General features: G+C 34.7%; 1 protein-coding gene across 5 annotated transcripts in view; it reads left to right on the top strand.

Moving 5' to 3' along the window:
• LOC105215175 (protein phosphatase 1 regulatory subunit 16A) overlaps positions 1–18,844 on the top strand; it is a 111,793-nt gene that overhangs the window by 18,467 nt on the left and 74,482 nt on the right. For all 5 annotated transcript variants that reach the window (XM_054229670.1, XM_054229669.1, XM_011189001.3 and 2 more), the window contains exon 3: positions 13,789–13,859. The gene's annotated coding sequence lies outside the window, so the exon portion shown is untranslated. The remainder of the gene's footprint in view (positions 1–13,788; positions 13,860–18,844) is intronic.

Raw genomic sequence — 18,844 nt, 5'->3', positions numbered from 1 at the left:
ACATTTTGTGGTTTTTTTGTTCCTATGTGTTTTATCTCGAACGTTATAGCATTCGTTTACCGCACGAACAGTACGTAGGTGCTTACGTACACACATGTATGACCGTTTTCACACAGGCAATTTTTGTCGCGGCAATTCTTAGTTTTATAGGAGAGGGGGCGACGAAGAGAGGAGAATTTCTCTCTCTCTCGCTTCCCTTGGTCGCCCCCTCTCCTATAAAACTAAGAATTGCCGCGACAAAAATTGCCCGTGTGAAAACGGTCTATATAAATGTTCTGCTAGCAGATTGTATGTCTCTCCCTACTCGTTTATCGCGAAGGGTGAGTAATGCATGTATGCGTCAAGAGAACGATTTGGAGTTCTCTCTCTTTTAAATGAAATACCATGAGTTCTTTTGCATCGTGCAGTAGTTTTGTACACACATTTACATATGTACATCTATAAATATATGTATATTGAGTTATATATGTATTTAAGTACAGTATATTATGAAAAGACGAATTCATTCCATTGTTTGTTCTAGTGATGAGCGATATTGCTATTTTTGAATCACTGTGATTTCAGTGATTGCTACTTTTAAATCACTGTGATTTTTTATTGCTATTGCGATCACAACAAAAAAAAAACGAATTTATGAGAATTTGTACACCATTTTTTTTTTTAATTTTTTACATATACATTTTTATTAATTTTAACAATATCCAAAATGTACCTGCTTTTGTAATCACTATTAACTAATTAATAAATTTTGGGTACATTTAACTGCTTTTGTAATCACCGTATCCAAAATTATCGAAATCACAACTAAGACCGTTTTCACACTTGCAATTTTTGTTGCGGCAATTCTTAGTTTTATAGGAGAGGGGGCGACCAAGGGAAGCGAGAGAGAGAGAAATTCTCCTCTCTTCGTCGCCTCCTCTCCTATAAAACTAAGAATTGCCGCAACAAAAATTGCCCGTGTGAAAACGGTCTTATATTCCTACTGTGATCATTGAATAGTGATTGCTACTTTCGAACTGATATTGGTACTGAACAGTGATTGATATTTTCGAACTGATATTGTTACTGAACAGTGATTGCTACTTTCGAACAGATATTGGTACTGAATAGTGATTGCTACTTTTGGAATGATATTGGTAATGAACAGTGATTGCTACTTTCGAACTGATATTGTTACAGTGATCGAATTAGAATTACTGAACTCCTATATGTACTGTGATCGAACAAAAGCACTGAACTTCTCCATAGGTACTGTGATCGAACTCAAATTACTTAACTGCAATAGCGATTTTAAATCACTGATATTTACAAAAATTGATCGCTGTTGCTATACGCGATTTTTCAATCACAGTGAAAAAATCACCGGTAGTGAAATATCGCTCATCACTAGTTTGTTCGTCTGTCCGTAAAAGTGATAGCTTGAGATATCTTCATCAAACTTGGTACGCGTATTTCCTAGTACTCTGTGGAGGTTGGCATCGGACCATTGTCAAATAACAAATGTGTTATAACATAAAACTTAGTAAAATGGATCTAATTATTAAAATGTAATTTTGTAAGCGCGGCCACTTCAAAATTTCCATAATATTACATAAGTTATGTAGATATCTCAACAATCCCTTTTACTTTATAATAAATAATCCAGGAATTAATGGAGATAGAACTTCATACAAAAAGTGCTTCTCAGTGGAAATCACACCTAAAAATTATGAAGATCAGAAAATTAACCTATTAAAGTTCCATACATCGGATTTGAGGATCTTCTTGGTTAGTTAGGGGTTAGGGGCCATCCATAAATTACGTCACACCTTGAAGGGGGGAGGGTATCATTCAGAAGTGACATTGTGTGACAAGGGGCAGGGGGGGAAAAGCTTTGTGACATCACATTTCAAAATTTAGGGCAATATCGCGCTCTGCTGCGCTCCTGGGTGCTAACCGATTGGCTGCTCTGTACCACGCCGATCACGCAGCAGCATAATTAAGTATATATTATTTCTTGACCAGTCATTCGTTGTCTCTGTACTTTAATATTTAACTAAATGTTGATTTTATTAAAGATTATTCAATAAATATAAGAATAAATAGATTTATTTTATGATAAATCCATACAATTGGAAAATGGGTGACGTCACGTCAGGGGGGGAGGGGGTGAGTTCAAAATGTGACAACTTATGACAAGGAGGGGGGAGGGGTTAAAAAGTCCTTAAATTCGTGTGACGTAATTTATGGATGGCCCCTTAGGTTAAATTTTAAATTTAAATATTTTTTAAGTTTTTTGCTTATATAATAGTATGATATGTTTCAAATATTCTTCAAAACTTTTAAAATCGATCCGACTAAAGTTCTAAGAGAAAGACTCTTTGGAAGTTCCGCCCGTTAAAACTTTTAATCATGTAATGCCTAGAGTAATGAGATCAGACTAGATCTTTCACTAGTCCCATTCCATATTGATTTCAAATGCAAGATTTTTCAAAATAAACTTGAAAATATTTTTCATCATTTTATTTAACAGAGCTATAAAATATAGATTTATACACAGATTTAGTAATTTACTTCGCATAAAGTTTTATTTAACTACGTTAAAACATGTTTTCTGTAATTTTGTTTGTTGCACTTTGCTATCTGTATCCCATGCTTTTATTACATGATTTATGAAATCAATTAGAGTAATAATATTTTATATTCTCCTCCATACGATATAGGGGGATTCCTTTAAAATTGTACCCTGATAGCAAAATTTTAAATTCGAAAAGTTCAATTTATGGAAGGAGATTTGTATGAAATTTTACTTTGCCAATTCAAGAGTTCGAGTTATGGAGAACTTCGAGTTAAGGAAGTTTGAGTTATGGAAGTTCCACTGTATCTCGAAAACTGCTTAAGCTATATAAACCAAACTTATATGAAATCGGATAATAATCACGCCCACCTCCCAAGGTTATGATGACAATTACTAAAAAGTGCGTTAACTCACCAACTTAAAACGTCAGAAGCACTAAATTTTGCAAATAAAAAAAAAAATAGATTTTGCACCCTGTTTAAAAAAAGAGGGTAAATTGGGCGAAATCGGGTCATAACCGCCCCTAATTCCATATAATACAAGTTTGATGTTTATCAGATTCGTTCACTTAATATATGTACATCAGGAATCAATGACGATAGTGGGATAAAACTTTACAAAAATACTGTATTTCAGGTGTGGCATAGCTTGAGAAAACATTGTGGAAATCGGATTATAATTTTTCAAGACCCCGGATTTCGAAATTTTTTACGGAAAATATTGGTAAATATCTCAGATATTTTAATGCTAGTCTTCTAATAGTGTGTCTCTATTAGGGATGAACGATATTTCACTATCGCATATAGCAACTGCGATAAATAGCAGTGTAGAATCGCAATGGCAGTTCAATAATTTGAGTTCGTTTACAGTAGCTATAAAGAAGTTCAGTGCATTTGTTCGATCACAGTACATATATGAGTTCAGTAATTTTAATTCGATCACGATTCACTGTGGCAATTGCAGTTCAGCATCATAGTAACAATTTTAGTTGCGATTTCGATAATTTTGGATCCTGTGATTACGAAAGCAGTTAAATATACCCAGAATTTATGTAATCTACCCAAATGTAAAAAATTAAAAAAATTGGAGTACAAATTCTCATAAATTCGTTTTTTATTTTGTTGCGATCACAATAGCAATGTAAAATCACAGTGATTTAAAAATAACAATATCGCACATCACTAGTCTCTATACCAAAAATATATCTAATTATATAGGTTTTTTAAAAATACGGTGGACTTTACCCTTATAAATCGGTTAATATATATGTATGTGAATTATTTTAGCTAAATATAGTCTTGGATATAATGTAACTTGGTGGTGAAAATAAATGAAATCGGTAAATTGCGAGAGTATAAGAAGCTCGGTTACACCCAAACTTAGCCTCTCCTTACTTGTTTTTAAATAGTTTTCAAACCAACACTCTAATTTCCACTTTCCAATTGCTGGATACAACTGCCAACTAAGCGGCACTACAAACTTTAATGCTGACTCTGTTCGCTGTTGCCGCCGACAAAGTGGTTATACAGTTTTATGCGCAGCGGGGTTGAAATTAGATATTAAGTTGGTCAAAAAGTTTTCACCCAGCTTGTTTACTTCCTGTCAGGTTTTTAGTGAGTTGAACAATTTTAAAGATACTGAAAAGTTTGTGAAACTTTTGCTTTTCGGTGTGAATGTGTTATAATAACATTATTAAGTTAGTTGAGCCAGTACGAGTGTAGGTGTACGTTTGGCAAATGGCAAATGAAATTATAAGCTAACGTTGGCAAATAGCAGAAAAACATGTGGCGATGAAATATGGTGGATTTTAGTCAGGAGCAAAATGCTTAAACTTATAAGAACTTATTCTTAGAGCAGAATTAGAGATTTCACTATTATTTCATTCATTCAATCGTGCTGGACACTTTAGTATAGAAAATCGAGTATTGGATTTTGATCAAGGGTCGATTTCGATTAAAAATCGATTATTGAAGCTGATAGAATTTGATCAACATGCCGATTGTTGTAGTATTATTATCGTGTAATCGATTATTTCCGATTTCTCTGTATCTTTTAGTATAGAAAATCGGATTGTATGTATGTGATTGGCGTTCAACCGTTTAGCCGGTTATAGCTGAACCGATGAGAGCGCACCACTCCTCTCGTTCGGCGCCAGTTGGAGATTCCAAGTGTAACCAGGTCGCTCTCCACCTGGTCCCTCCAGCGGAGTGGAAGCCTTCCCCTTCCTCGGCTTTCTCCGGCGGGTACTGCATCGAACACTTTCAGGGCTGGAGTGTTTTCGTCCATTCGGACAACATGACCTAGCCAGGTCATATTCGATGAACTATGTCAATGTCGTCGTATAACTCGTACAGCTCATCGTTCCATCGTCTGCGGTATTCGCCGTTGCCAATGTTCTGAGGACCATAAATCTTACGCAAAATTTTCCTCTCGAAAACTCCAAGTGTCGTCTCATCTGATGTTGACATCGTCCAAGCTTCTGCACCGTAAAGCAGGACGGGAATGATAAGCGACTTGTAGAGCTTGATTTTGGTTCGTCGAGAGAGGACTTTACTGTTCAATTGCCTACTCAGTCCAAAGTAGCACCTGTTGGCAAGAGTTATTCTGCGCTGGATTTCGAGGCTGACATTGTTGGTGTTGTTGATACTGGTTCCCAGGTATACGAAATTTTCTACAACTTCGAAGTTATGACTGTCAACAGTGACGTGGGAGCCAAGACGCGAGTGCGCCGACTGTTTACTTGATGACAGGAGATATTTCCTCATTCCCCTCCAGACCCATTCGCTTCGCCTCCTTATCCATGCGGGATTTTGATCAAAATATCGGTTATAGTCGAATTTAAAAAATCGATGATTTGTATCAATGTATAGTTATCTACCAGTATCTGCTTTAACTGATCAAACATATAAATTTAAAATCTTTTTGTAGTTGTATTGGGGGATATTTTTTCCAAAAATCGTTTTTGAAAACAATCTTGGATTTCAGTCTTTTGTCGAATATAATACATGTATGTATATTCTAGCAACAATGATTTAATAACTTCCAGCAATAATTTGGCAACCACTATGTCACTTAATAACAGCTGTTCAAATTGAACACTAAGAAGAAACAATCAAAAATATCAAAATGGCATCAGTTCAGACTTTGTAAACAACTTTTTGGTCCAATAAATGTGCAAATTTTAGCTAACAAGAAAATTCTTTAATTTCATCTTAAACTTTTAGTAGAGAATATATTTTAGTGAAATAAAAACCGGTTTGCAGTCAAAGGTGCCGTTGAAGCGAAGTTAATCCCCTGCTGTGGCATTTTGTCGTTCGCAGCTTCCATTCAGTGAGAATAAAAAAGTGCTAAAAAGAAAAAAACTTAACGTCATGACTTTGTTTGTAAAGCCCACGAGCGAAGCTTTAGAATTTATTGGCATTGCACTTGCTATCTCTGTTGGTGCGTCGCCTCACCGGTGTTAGGTAAGTTATGCATTGAACGTAGTGAACTGGAGTGTATAGAATAAATTATTAAATAAACAAAAAATGAAAATGTGGTAGACGTAAAAGCAACACAACACAATACAATAGAATCGGCTGCAGCAATCGTAACAGTAACAAAGACACTGAAGAGCTTAATGGATGTGGTTGTTTAATATTTATGTGCTAAAGGGTGTTCAAAAAGAACGTTTGGATGTGATTTTAAAGATCATAATATTATTTGATAGTATTTGGTGGTTTATAGAGTTCTCATTGTAGGATTTTGTAGAATATGAAGACTGGTTGTTTGAAGATCAGATAGATAATAATCCATTGAATGGAACACTGTTGATGGTAGTTGATTCATGAAAAAGAATCACTCCCACTATCCGATAAGGCAAAGACCGGATTTATCTTGCCATATAACTACACCAATATTGTTCGAAAATGTTTTTTCGAGGAAATTGCATTTTATTTTAAATTTAGGCGAAAGGAGACCCTAGAGAAAGAGGCATTATAAACACTAATCGATCCCGCCCCAAATCAAAAGAATACTGTTTCATTATAATTAAACAATATTGTTCGAAGATGTTCCTTTCTTTAGATTGCGTTATTTTTGATCTAGACAAAAAGAGAAGTCAGAAGAAAGGGTGGGAGTGAGTAGTAATCGATCGTTTTTCAAAATCGATTAACACACTAACAAATTTAATTAAAATCGTTTCTGCATTGCTTGTATTGTCTAGATCTAACACTGCATGACATTTTTCTGTTCGCTAAGAGAATAGTCGCTAGAGAGAATGCGTTGACTTTGATGATTAGTTTGAAGGGGAAGATCAATTATACTACAAAAATGGTGCCGCAATAACCGAATATCAACTATACTTATGATTTCTATAAAACCAAACCGGCAGTGTTGTGTGTAAAAATAGTTTTCATTACCTTTTCTTTTGAAAATATTAACAAAAAAATCTCAGGCTTACGACTGAGAATACAATAGTTCCAATATTCTCAGTACAGTATACTCTCGAAAAGTAAATCGATTGGTATTTTAGGTAATTTGCTTTTTCGAATAATTTACTTTTCCAAATATATACATAAATTATCTGTTTTTATAATATTAAATGCATTTTTAAACTATAAATATTCATTCATTTATTTACTTCAATAAAACATATGGATTTACATGAAAAACATATTTACATTTACATACATACATATGCATTTACTATGAAGAGAAAAAATCTTCAATATTCTTTTGTTTTTTTCTTTTGCAATATATTTTCTGACCATTTTTGTACGACAATACAAAAAATCTGACACCTGATTTGCATCGTTTTCATTTTTAAACCAGTGGATCAAGTAGGAGAGTTTATTTACTAAAAAGACGCGATAAACAAGAGAGTAAGTGTTTTTTTTTGCAACATCGTAAAAAACTCTGCTTGCTTCGTTTCGAATTTTTTATCACACTCTCTGAAAAGCAAATTAAAAAATTTACTTTTTCGAGGTGCATGTGTAATCTTAAAGGTGATTAACTTTTCCGCGATTATTTACTTTTCGAGAGTATACTGTACATTATATATAGCTTTTTTTCAAATTCTAGTTTACGATTTGAAATTAGGCCACAAATAAAGTTCCCTATGAGATTGAAAAATGTTATTAAACTTCAAGGTATCTCCTATACAATGTCCTACGATTTTTGAAAAATATCAAAAATTAGCAAAATGGCGTAGTTCGAAAAAAAATTAGATTTTTTTTTACTAAAAATTTGTAAAAAAATTGTTATAAAGGGTGATTTTTTAAGAGCTTGATAACTTTTTTTTTAAAAAAAAACGCATAAAAGAATTTCATAAAAGATAATTTCATTTAAATGTTGACCGCGGCTGCGTCTTAGGTGGTCCATTCGGAAAGTCCAATTTTGGGCAACTTTTTCGAGCATTTCGGCCGGAATAGCCCGAATTTCTTCGGAAATGTTGTCTTCCAAAGCTGGAATAGTTGCTGGCTTATTTCTGTAGACTTTAGACTTGACGTAGCCCCACAAAAAATAGTTTAAAGGCGTTAAATCGCATGATCTTGGTGGCCAACTTACGGGTCCATTTCTTGAGATGAATTGTTTTCTCCGAAGTTTTCCCTCAAAATGGCCATAGAATCGCGAGCTGTGTGGCATGTAGCGCCATCTTGTTGAAACCACATGTCAACCAAGTTCAGTTCTTCCATTTTTGGCAACAAAAAGTTTGTTAGCATCGAACGATAGCGATCGCCATTCACCGTAACGTTGCGTCCAACAGCATCTTTGAAAAAATACGGTCCAATGATTCCACCAGCGTACAAACCACACCAAACAGTGCATTTTTCGGGATGCATGGGCAGTTCTTGAACGGCTTCTGGTTGCTCTTCACCCCAAATGCGGCAATTTTGCTTATTTACGTAGCCATTCAACCAGAAATGAGCCTCATCGCTGAACAAAATTTGTCGATATAAACACATTTCGAACCGAACACTGATTTTGGTAATAAAATTCAATGATTTGCAAGCGTTGCTCGTTAGTAAGTCTATTCATGATGAAATGTCAAAGCACACTGAGCATCTTTCTCTTTGACACCATGTCTGAAATCCCACGTGATCTGTCAAATACTAATGCATGAAAATCCTAACCTCAAAAAAATCACCCGTTACTAAAAATTTCCCGCGAGTAGTCCAAATCTGAATTCTAGTATGGTATGAGTATGGATGAAATCATCCCTGAAGAATAAGTGTCTAAAAGTAGACTAATTTAGAGACCGATTACTAATCTAACGTGTAATTCAAAATAATATAACTAATATTAAACTTTTGGAACACCTCTTATATAACTATCCCTTGAGAATAAGTGGCTACGAAGTGACTTATTTAACAGCTGCAGTTCAGTTGTTGATCTAACTTCAATTCAAAATAGCACTATATCTCAAATAATATGCTTAAAATAGTACTTTTGGAACACCCCTTATACATATTACAACTTATTATTACACCGACACGCCTGAGTGACTTAATGCGTCGGCTGGAAACACAATACAGTTAGCAGTTAGCAACTTTGTGTGCTCCTTTTATTGGCCAGCAACTGTTTAACTGACTGACATTTGACTGTAGCTTAGTATATTTTTATGGTTATTTAAATAAAAGGTCTGTATATATACATAAGTCTGTATTTTATGCTGGCATATGACTTAATGTACAGCTCCTGGCGTATGCCGATGATATTGATATCATCGGAAGCAACAACCGCGCCGTTTGTTCTGCGTTTTCCAGACTAGATAAAGAAGCGAAGCGTATGGGTCTGGTGGTGAATGAGGACAAGACGAAATATCTCCTGTCATCAAACAAACAGTCAGCGCACTCGCGAATTGGCTCCCACGTCACTGTTGACAGTCATAACTTTGAAGTTGTAGATAATTTCGTTTATCTGGGAACCAGCATTAACAACACCAACAATGTCAGCCTTGAAATCCAACGCAGAATCACTCTTGCCAACAGGTGCTACTTTGGACTGAGTAGGCAATTGAAAAGTAAAGTCCTCTCTCGACGAACCAAAATCAAACTCTATAAGTCGCTCATTATTCCCGTCCTGATGTATGGCGCTGAAACGTGGACGATGACAACATCCGATGAGACGACTCTTGGGGTTTTCGAGAGAAAGGTTTTGCGCAAGATTTATGGTCCTCTAAACATTGGCAACGGCGAATACCGCAGACGATGGAACGATGAGCTGTACGATTTATACGACGACATTGACATAGTTCAGCGAATAAAAAGACAGCGGCTACGCTGGCTAGGTCATGTTGTACGGATGGAAGAAAACACTCCAGCTCTGAAAGTATTCGATGCAGTACCCGCTGGAGGAAGCCGCGGAAGAGGACGACCTCCACTCCGGTGGAAAGACCAAGTGCAAAGTGACCTGGCTTCACTTGGTGTTTCCAGTTGGCGCCAAAAAGCAAAAAGGAGGAATGAGTGGCGCGCTCTGGTGGATTCGGCTATAATCGCTTAAAGCGGTTCCTACGCCAAATATATATATATATATATATATGACTTAATAGCTCACATGCCAATTATGGCATGACAAATTAAATAATGGTATCAAATTAATTAGATAAATACATATGTATGTGAAGCAATCAAAAAAATAATGATTGTATTGTACAACCACACTAGCATTTTCGAGCAAATTTGCGCCCAACTAAATGTCGAAATTTTATCGCTAGGCAGAAGTCAGTGCGAAAACGATAAAAAAAGGCAATTGTCAAGTCAATTGAATGAGTGTAAATATTGTCAATATCAATTGACACCCGTTATGTGAATAAAAAATGAAAATAACAACAAAAAGTAAGTAAAAAGTAGCCAAACAGCGGCAGAAACCGAAATGTGCGAATTCTATGAAATTAACGCGAACGTGTGGAGAAAAATCCAAACAAATAAAATTGGTAATAAATAGATACAGCTTGAAATTGAAAGGCAAAAAATGAGTCAAGGTAAACCTTGCTAACATACACACACAGAACAACAACAAAAAACTGTATTCAATGCAAAAAAAAAACAGCAACAATGATAGCAGTTTCCATTTGAGGTGTGCAAGAGGCAGACTAACAAGCGTGTAGAGTTCAGAACACATACAAACACACAGCTGATCGGGAGGTGTGATTGGAATGCAGTCAGCCTCAGTTGCTCGTTTGGCTTTGTTAAGTGCCATGTGAGATTTTGGCTTAAATATGTGTGTGTATGTATATATGTATATAAACCGTTGCACTGTCGAGATTTTTTGCGCCCAGTAAATGTAGATCCGGCAGTCTTTTGACATTTTTATTTTATTAATTTACACGCGCATGCGCTTTTCGTACGCCAATTCTTGTATGTGTTTGAAATTTATATCCAATCAACGCTTACCTTTTTTATATCGTTAAATATGCAAATTAACATTATGCAAATTAATTGCCAAAACAAGCGTTGAACCCCAGTTGTTATTGAGAAAATACGAAAATTTTCCAAACATTTACAAATCTGTCGTATTAAATTAATGCATTTAATTTCATATTAAATTTTTCGCGTAAAATTCAACTGCCACGCGCTTGGATGTTAAAGTTCAAAGTACCCAATTGAGCATTCTTAAAGTCTTCACTAATACTTTCTCATACTCTCTGCGATTGGCTGCAGGCAATATTTTTTCGGCACAATTTCAATACGTCACTTGACTAAAGTTGACACCGACCGCCCTCAAGGATTTGTGCAATATGTGAAAGGTTGTTGTGAGACACTAATCAAACCTTTCCATGAACTTTGGAAGTTGTACTCTTAAAATAGTTTGCAAATTTCAATACATACAAATATCGCAGGTATCGCTCCAAAAGACAATTATCATATCGGTAGAAGTATGCTTGGAATGCATACTAGGAATATTATTTTATCACTATTTAGAGGAAGGTCTAAACTGAATTGACATGAACTGATAAACAGACTTACGGACCATAATATCTTTAGCAGAAAATTTACTATCTAATAGGCTAAAACTTGGCATCCTGAGTCGTATTTGAGAAAGGGGTAGGTAGAAGTGCAGCTATATAATTTTATGGGCTCAATTATGAATAGATGTGCCATTTTGATACGCTAATCGAAGACCTAATAATTTACTGTTATCCCGTTTCATCTTTCCGTTCAAACCACTTTGTCTTTTCGAAGCTACTTCCAAGTGTCCTGTGTCGGATCTGCGATAGGGCTGGACATTCACAGAGAAAGTGGAAAATTGTTTTCTTATTCCCTTCCCCTCTGGTTCACAATCTCGGCAAATGTTATTGTATGGCATATCCATTTGCATTGCATGTTCTCCAAATATCCAATGACCCGTTATAGTAGCTGTAAGTCTGAAAATACTTTTTATGGACCTATTTAATAAGACCCCACATCTAGTCTTATCATATTTTGGCCATATCTGTTTAGTTATTTTATATTTTGTTGAATTTTTCCATCTGTTCTCAGCTAATTGTTCGAATTGTATGTTGAGCTCTCTTCTGATCGTCCCCAGCTGGTATGGTATTAGTTCAGTATCGGATTCGTCTAGAACGGCTCCCGTCTTTTCCAACTCGTCTGCCCTTTCGTTCGAAAATATTCCTGTGGCCGGGAACCCAGATCAAGTATAAATGTACTTTGTCTTTTAGGGTGCTCAATGCCTTCTTGCAGTTGTGGACTACGCTGGAGTTAGTCAGTGGCGTCGACAAGGCTAGGAGCGCCGCCTGTCTATCTATATTATTGCTTTTTGTATCCTCTGGTAGTTAGCCAATAGAGCTTCTTATCTATGCCTAGTACTTCCGCTTGGAAGATGCTTGCCAAGTTCGGTAGACGGAAGGCCTACTCTATCAGTTCTCATGCTCTAAACCTCGGTTCTAGTATAGAACATAAACTTTATATGACATTTAGGAAATTCACAAGAAATGATAGATTCTAAATCGTTTACTCTAGTATAGATCACCTGTTTTTTCGAGAGATCAGATGGTCGCTGAAATAGTTCGGATAATATGAAAACTAAATTCGAAACGACTTGTAGATATCATAAGAGCTTCTGAAGTTTAAGACAAGGTATCTTTCGGCCTAAACGAAGATGATTAAATCATTTTTTTTTTTATAGAACGAACACATTGGAACACTAAGTTTTACTTTTGCGTGGACAGAATGAATAGCTCGCAGAACTTTATGATAACAAGTATAAGAAACACAAATTCCGAACCACTTCGTGAGTGCTTATGATCTTTCGAAGTTTTTGAAACTGTAGATCTTGACTCTAGCGGATGTTACTGTAAGTCACAGTTCTATTTATACTTAGAGAGATACAATTATTAGTAATCTAAAACCTCAAACGGATGAAACTGTGAATCACACTATTGGAACTATTGATTTTTTTATTCTGTCTGAAGTGCATTTAATAAATAAATTAAAAACAAGAAAAACAGGTGCATTTCTTTTAGTAACTATGTGTTTAAGCAAATCTAAAGACGTAAGAAAAATTAACTAACAAAAGAAAACATGTTACTAATTCTTTTTAGCCGGGCTGTTTGCTAGAAACATTAAGGTTATATAGTTAACCGATCTGAACAATTTCTTCGGAGATTATATTATTACCTTAAGCAGTAATCCATGTCAAATTTCGTGAAGATATCACGTCAAATGCGAAAATTTTCCATATAAGCCATTGATTCCGATCGCTCAGTTTGTATGGCAGCTATATGCTATAGTAAACCGATCTGAACTATTTTTTCGGAGATTAAATTATTTCTATGAGCAATAACTCACACCAAATTTCGTGATGATATGTAGTAAAATGCGGAAGTTTTCCATACAAGCCCTTGATTCCGATCGTTCAGTTTGTATGGCAGCTATACGATATAGTGGTCCGATATCGGCAGTTCCGACAAATTAGCAGCTACTTGAAGAGAAAAAAACATCTACAAAATTTCAAAACAATATCTTAAAACCTGAAGGACTAGTTCCTATATATACAGACAGACGGACGGACAGACAGACGGACATGGCTAAATGGATTCAGTTCGACATACTGATCATTTATATATATACTTTATAGGGCCTCCGACGCTTCCTTCTGGGTGTTACAAATTTCGTGACAAACTTAATATACCCTGTTCAGGGTATAACTATTTTTATTAAATATTTATATTCATTATGACTTATAAAAATTATGCTAGTCTTTTGCAAAAATTAAATTAAATAAAACTATTTTTTCTTATTTCTTTTCAGTGTTAATTTGTGCTACAATATGTCTAAGTAAACTGTCTTAAAGAATGTGCTATAGTCAATAATACAAAAAGGTGAGTCATAGTTCATATGAAATTGATTATTATTAACGCCAGCAATACATATTTACACTATAAATTATGGATAAACAAGTTTGTTTTTAGTTAATGCTAGTAGCTATTTGTATTTTCAATTTACAATTCATTGTTATTTAACGCCATTTATTTTATTTCACACAATTTATTTTATTGCGGCAATTAGGCTTAAACGTAAGCATTAAATTCATGCCAATACAAACCACTTTCACTAATAAAAACGAAAAATAGTGTTGTAGAAATTTGTTCTGTATTAATTATATTGCAATTAAATAAAAATAATTGCTAGATAATGCCAGCTTTGTAGTGAACGTGTGTTGAACTTGCATTTTCGGCGGCAAAATATTAATTTCTAACACGTTTTATTCGCCATGAATGTGCCAGGATGCGGCTAATTACACACATACACACAAACAAAAGCAAAAATTTGCTTTATTTTGCTAATTGGTGGCATGTGATGTTGGTATATACATATTTACTGATATATGTATTTATGTATCTATGTCTACATCAATTGAGTCTAGTTGCTGCCAATTATAAGTGATTGCACGTATTTAATTTTTATCTCAAAAATATTATGCAATAAATAATAAATTTTATAAAATCGTAAATAATTTAAAGCATAATTAATCATTAGCAATTATTATTATATTTGCATATCTAACACTAGTGTAAATATTTCAAATTTATGCTATAATTATTTTTAATGATAAAATCAAGGTAAATACCACTACCTGCCACCGCTTCTGTTTGAAAAATATCTGTTCTAACGGCATTGTAATTTATTACTCGAGAATCTCTAATTGAAATTTAACTGTCAACCACACGGCTTGCGCTGCGCAGCTTGTAAATTAAACAATGAAAGTCATACATATTTACACAAGTCAATTTGTTGGTTTTCATTCCTTCAACGGAAAATAAATAGATAAATTGCTAACAATTTAAATTTATTGCACTCGAGTGTTAATGACGCCGCCGTTGGAGCCAACTGAATTCATTCATCACTACAAATTTCAAGTTGTTTTTGTTGGTTGCCTTACATACCTATAGTATTTTATTTATTTACTATATATATTTGTTATTGTAATTATTGTTGTTGTTGTACTTTCATTCAATTTCACTTGTTTTCTCATAAAACTGACTGCAATAAAATTGCTGTGCTGCCAATGGCGCCCAGTGGGTGGCTTCATGTTCATGCAAAGTATTTGGTTGTGCCAAATATGTTGCCGCAACATTGTTGCTGTATTCCTTTGACCTCTTATGCGTGTACAAACATTGTTTGTTTTTGTTTTTTGTGGTAAAAGTAGTAAAATTTTGCCGCTTCAGTTAACTGTCGGTTACTTTGTGTTAAAGTTGTCGAAAATTCGCTTTATGAAATGGTTTTGGTGTGTGTGCTGGAAAATATTTCAATATTTATATTTTAAAGGGTGTTTTTGTTTGACTTTTTTCGCGTTAATTACATTTTTCTAATAACAACTGGAATAGTCCAAATATTATTAATTTTTAATAGAGTTTAGTTACTATCAGCGATAATCTGTATATCATGAGATCTCTGGATCATAGAAACATTGATTTATATAAACAAATATTCTCAGAAAAGCTACTTATAAGATTTTTTATGCAAAACAGTCGGTAATATATTTTCTGTACTACAACAATGTTATTATCAAGCTTTTCAAAAAGGTAGTTCTGAGACTTACCGAAGCCTGAAAAATTATTACCGAAGAAAGAATGAAAGAAACCCTGAAACTTATCATTTGACATCTATGAAAAATGTAAGGAAATTTTTCAATTTACATCATTATTATTTTTAATATCTAGAGCTCTGCAAAATACTTAGTTTTACCTAAAGTATGAGACGATTTTCGATTCTCTCCCCCATCTCGGGATAATGAGTACTAAAATCACATTACAAGCTTTTTTTTTGGTATCCAACATAGAAATGTAGTCCAATCAAATTTTTTCATCCTGTAAAATTTTTTAATATACCTTCTCAATGGTATTAGATTTCAACTAATGCATCATTTAATCAAATTGAAAGTAAAACTTCGCCAAATTCGCCAAGTAAATGACGAATAATCTAACTAAACAGTTCAGAAACACATTCCCGAGGAAGCCTTTTTAATATTCTTCCACATATATTTTACAAAACTCGTGAAGGGATCGACGAGTAGACTCGGAAAACGTTAAAATAAGTAGGATTTACAGAACTCGTCAAGGTAGGTTAGATGAGATTTGATTAAAGGGCTGATCTCAAGGAATCTCAGTTGAATGGGTAAAATCCTCAGACCTTTGTGACGCCGCAGGCTTCTAAATATGGATACCACAACCCCCAATAATCGTCAAAGACGGTTGAGCCGATTAAAAATATGTTGAGGCGGTTAATATCTATTCGGGCTAATTGATTTAGTTCGCCGAAGCTAGTACTACCGAGTTGCTTCAGACTCAGTCTAGCAATAGCTGGATAGTGAAGAACGACGAGTAGACTTAGAAAATACAGTTGACCTTCCCTAACTCGAATTACCGCAATCCACATAAAAACTTCGTATTAGAGAGTCTTCCGAGTTACGGAAGATATTTTGAATGAAATTTGACTTCTCTTGCCAATTCAAGAGTTGGAGTTATGGAGATCTGCGAGTTATAGAAGCTCTACTGTTTCTTCATTCAGATTGCATATTGAGAATGCTTAAAGAAAAGTTTGTGTGAAAAAAATATGTGCCCAAAATGTTATTACAACTATTAGTTTCATGATCTAATTAGTGAGGTTATATACAAGAATTTTCAGTTCGTCTAAACTTTTTTGTTATTGTATACTTCTATGCTCGCCTAAATGTAAGAGCAACAACAAAGTTATCCTGTTGAATACAAAAAAAAAAACAAAGAAGTGCATTTATACTATTTTCATGTTCGATTGGACACTGTCCAAATTACGCTGCATCGTAGTCAGCTAACATATTGCACATTGTAGTCAAAACTGATTACACACTAATGTGCTCAATTAGCAAACCGCCAAACTTGTTTATGTACTTAATACAATTTAGCAACAACAATAACCATGTAGAGTGTTTCGAAAACTAACTAACAACAAAGTTCAGCAAAAACTATGCAGAATCTGTAACCTTAAAACAATACGGTGAAATACAAAGAGTTGACTGCCATGGCAAGCGGCGTAAGAGCAAAATAAATTTAGCCAACGTTGAGTGTTTACAATGGCAAAAGTATGCCGTACAAAAAATGCGAAAAAAGCAACAAAAATAAAAACAAACAACAAATTGATGCCGGTCGAAATTAAACCAAAATAAATGTGGGAAAAATAAGTAATAGAAATACGCAAAAGCAGCGGCGTAACGAAGAGTTTGTTTAACAAAGTGTTTTCAACACTCCATAAAATTCGCGAACAAAACAAAAACAAAAGCAAAATAGCAAAACAGCTGCTGCTATTACTGCAGTGGTAGATGAGAATAGCCGCAATACGGCATATATGAAAACAAAAAAAAAGTTTGCACATACCAAGGCACGCGTTAACAGAATACGAATTTCCGCTGCTAGAAATAGAAAAAAAAATATTTTTTGAACAAAAATTTTTTTGTATAATTTTTTTTATGTATCAGATGTTTTTGTTATTTTTTTATATTATATTTTTTTTTTGCTAACTCTTGCACCTACTCAACTTGCCGCAAAATATTCGGAGTACAATTTGTTCTTGCCCTGACCGTCACTGTCCAATACAGCAACAGCAAAACAACAGAAACAAGCCGACTGTTTGGAGAGAGAGCGTGGTTGTTGCCGATTTTATTGTTTACTTTTGGGTGGTCGCCGTCGCAGTCGCCGATGCCGATACAACGCCACATTCCTGTATGGTTTTTGTAAAATTCTGTGCTCCAAAACACAAACTGAGAATAACGTTGGGTATGTAAGCGAGTGAGCGCCATTCACTGAGAGAGCGCGCCAATTGTGTTTGCAAACGCAGTCAAAAGCAAACTGTAAAGCTTGAAAGGAGGGAAGGTTTGAAACTAACATCCGGCATAGGGTTACCTGTGTAACGGATGAACAGGAAACAGTTGAAGGGAAATTGAAAAATTGAATAGAAAATATTAAAAAAAAAAATCCAAATTCTTGAAAAAGAACTACTACAGAGTTGAAAATTCGTAGACACAAATTTTGATCAGTTCTACGAATAAAAAAACAGTTATTTTAAATAAAGTAAAGAAAATATAATAAAATTTCGACTATATATTTTTTTCAAACAGAAATTCAAAGTTCCCAGGGTGATAGCAACTATGTCTTCCAATCATAAATTTTAATTTTATTTAAATTTTCGGACTAAACTCGCTTATAATGCGCCGAATATTTGTTTCTAAGTAGGTCGTGCTCTTTTAAACTCTTAAAAATTGGCATCAGGTCATGAACATGTTCCCGAAGAATTATTTTTATCTTATTGCAGATATATTTTACAAAACTTTTGAATGGATTAACGAGTAGACTCAGAAAACGTTAGGTCTGTTCCATTTAAGTTCAGATTTTACAAAACTAGGCAAGGCTTATTAGGTTAGGTTGGACTAAAGGGCTGATCCCAAGGGTCCCACTTGTACAGTTAAAATTGATCATCATTTGTGCTGCCACAGATTCCTCTTAGATCATTGATTTCATCTACGCCCAAGGAAAGTAGGAAAGTAGTATATGAGGTTCCGAGGTTACTCAATATGATTCGGATATTAAAAGTTGGTTCCTATAATATGATGATTTCATCTGCTGCTGATTTGTTGTATACTTATAATTGACTAACATAGTTAAGAGGACTGATAATTTCGTGGGGCACCGAAAAGTTTCGAATCATTGTACCACAGAGCTCACAATTGATGGCAAGGTATGTATTAGTATGGACCGATAGTGTCTGCAGTCTGCAAACCGCACTATGCAGTATTTTTTCTCGACGCTTGGGGACCTAGAGAGTCTTCAAGATT

The sequence above is a fragment of the Zeugodacus cucurbitae genome, chromosome 4, assembly GCF_028554725.1.
Source record: "Zeugodacus cucurbitae isolate PBARC_wt_2022May chromosome 4, idZeuCucr1.2, whole genome shotgun sequence".
In the NCBI taxonomy this organism is placed as follows: domain Eukaryota; kingdom Metazoa; phylum Arthropoda; class Insecta; order Diptera; family Tephritidae; genus Zeugodacus; species Zeugodacus cucurbitae.
The sequence above is the reverse complement of the archived record's forward strand: the minus strand, read 5'-3'. Positions and strand labels throughout refer to the sequence as shown.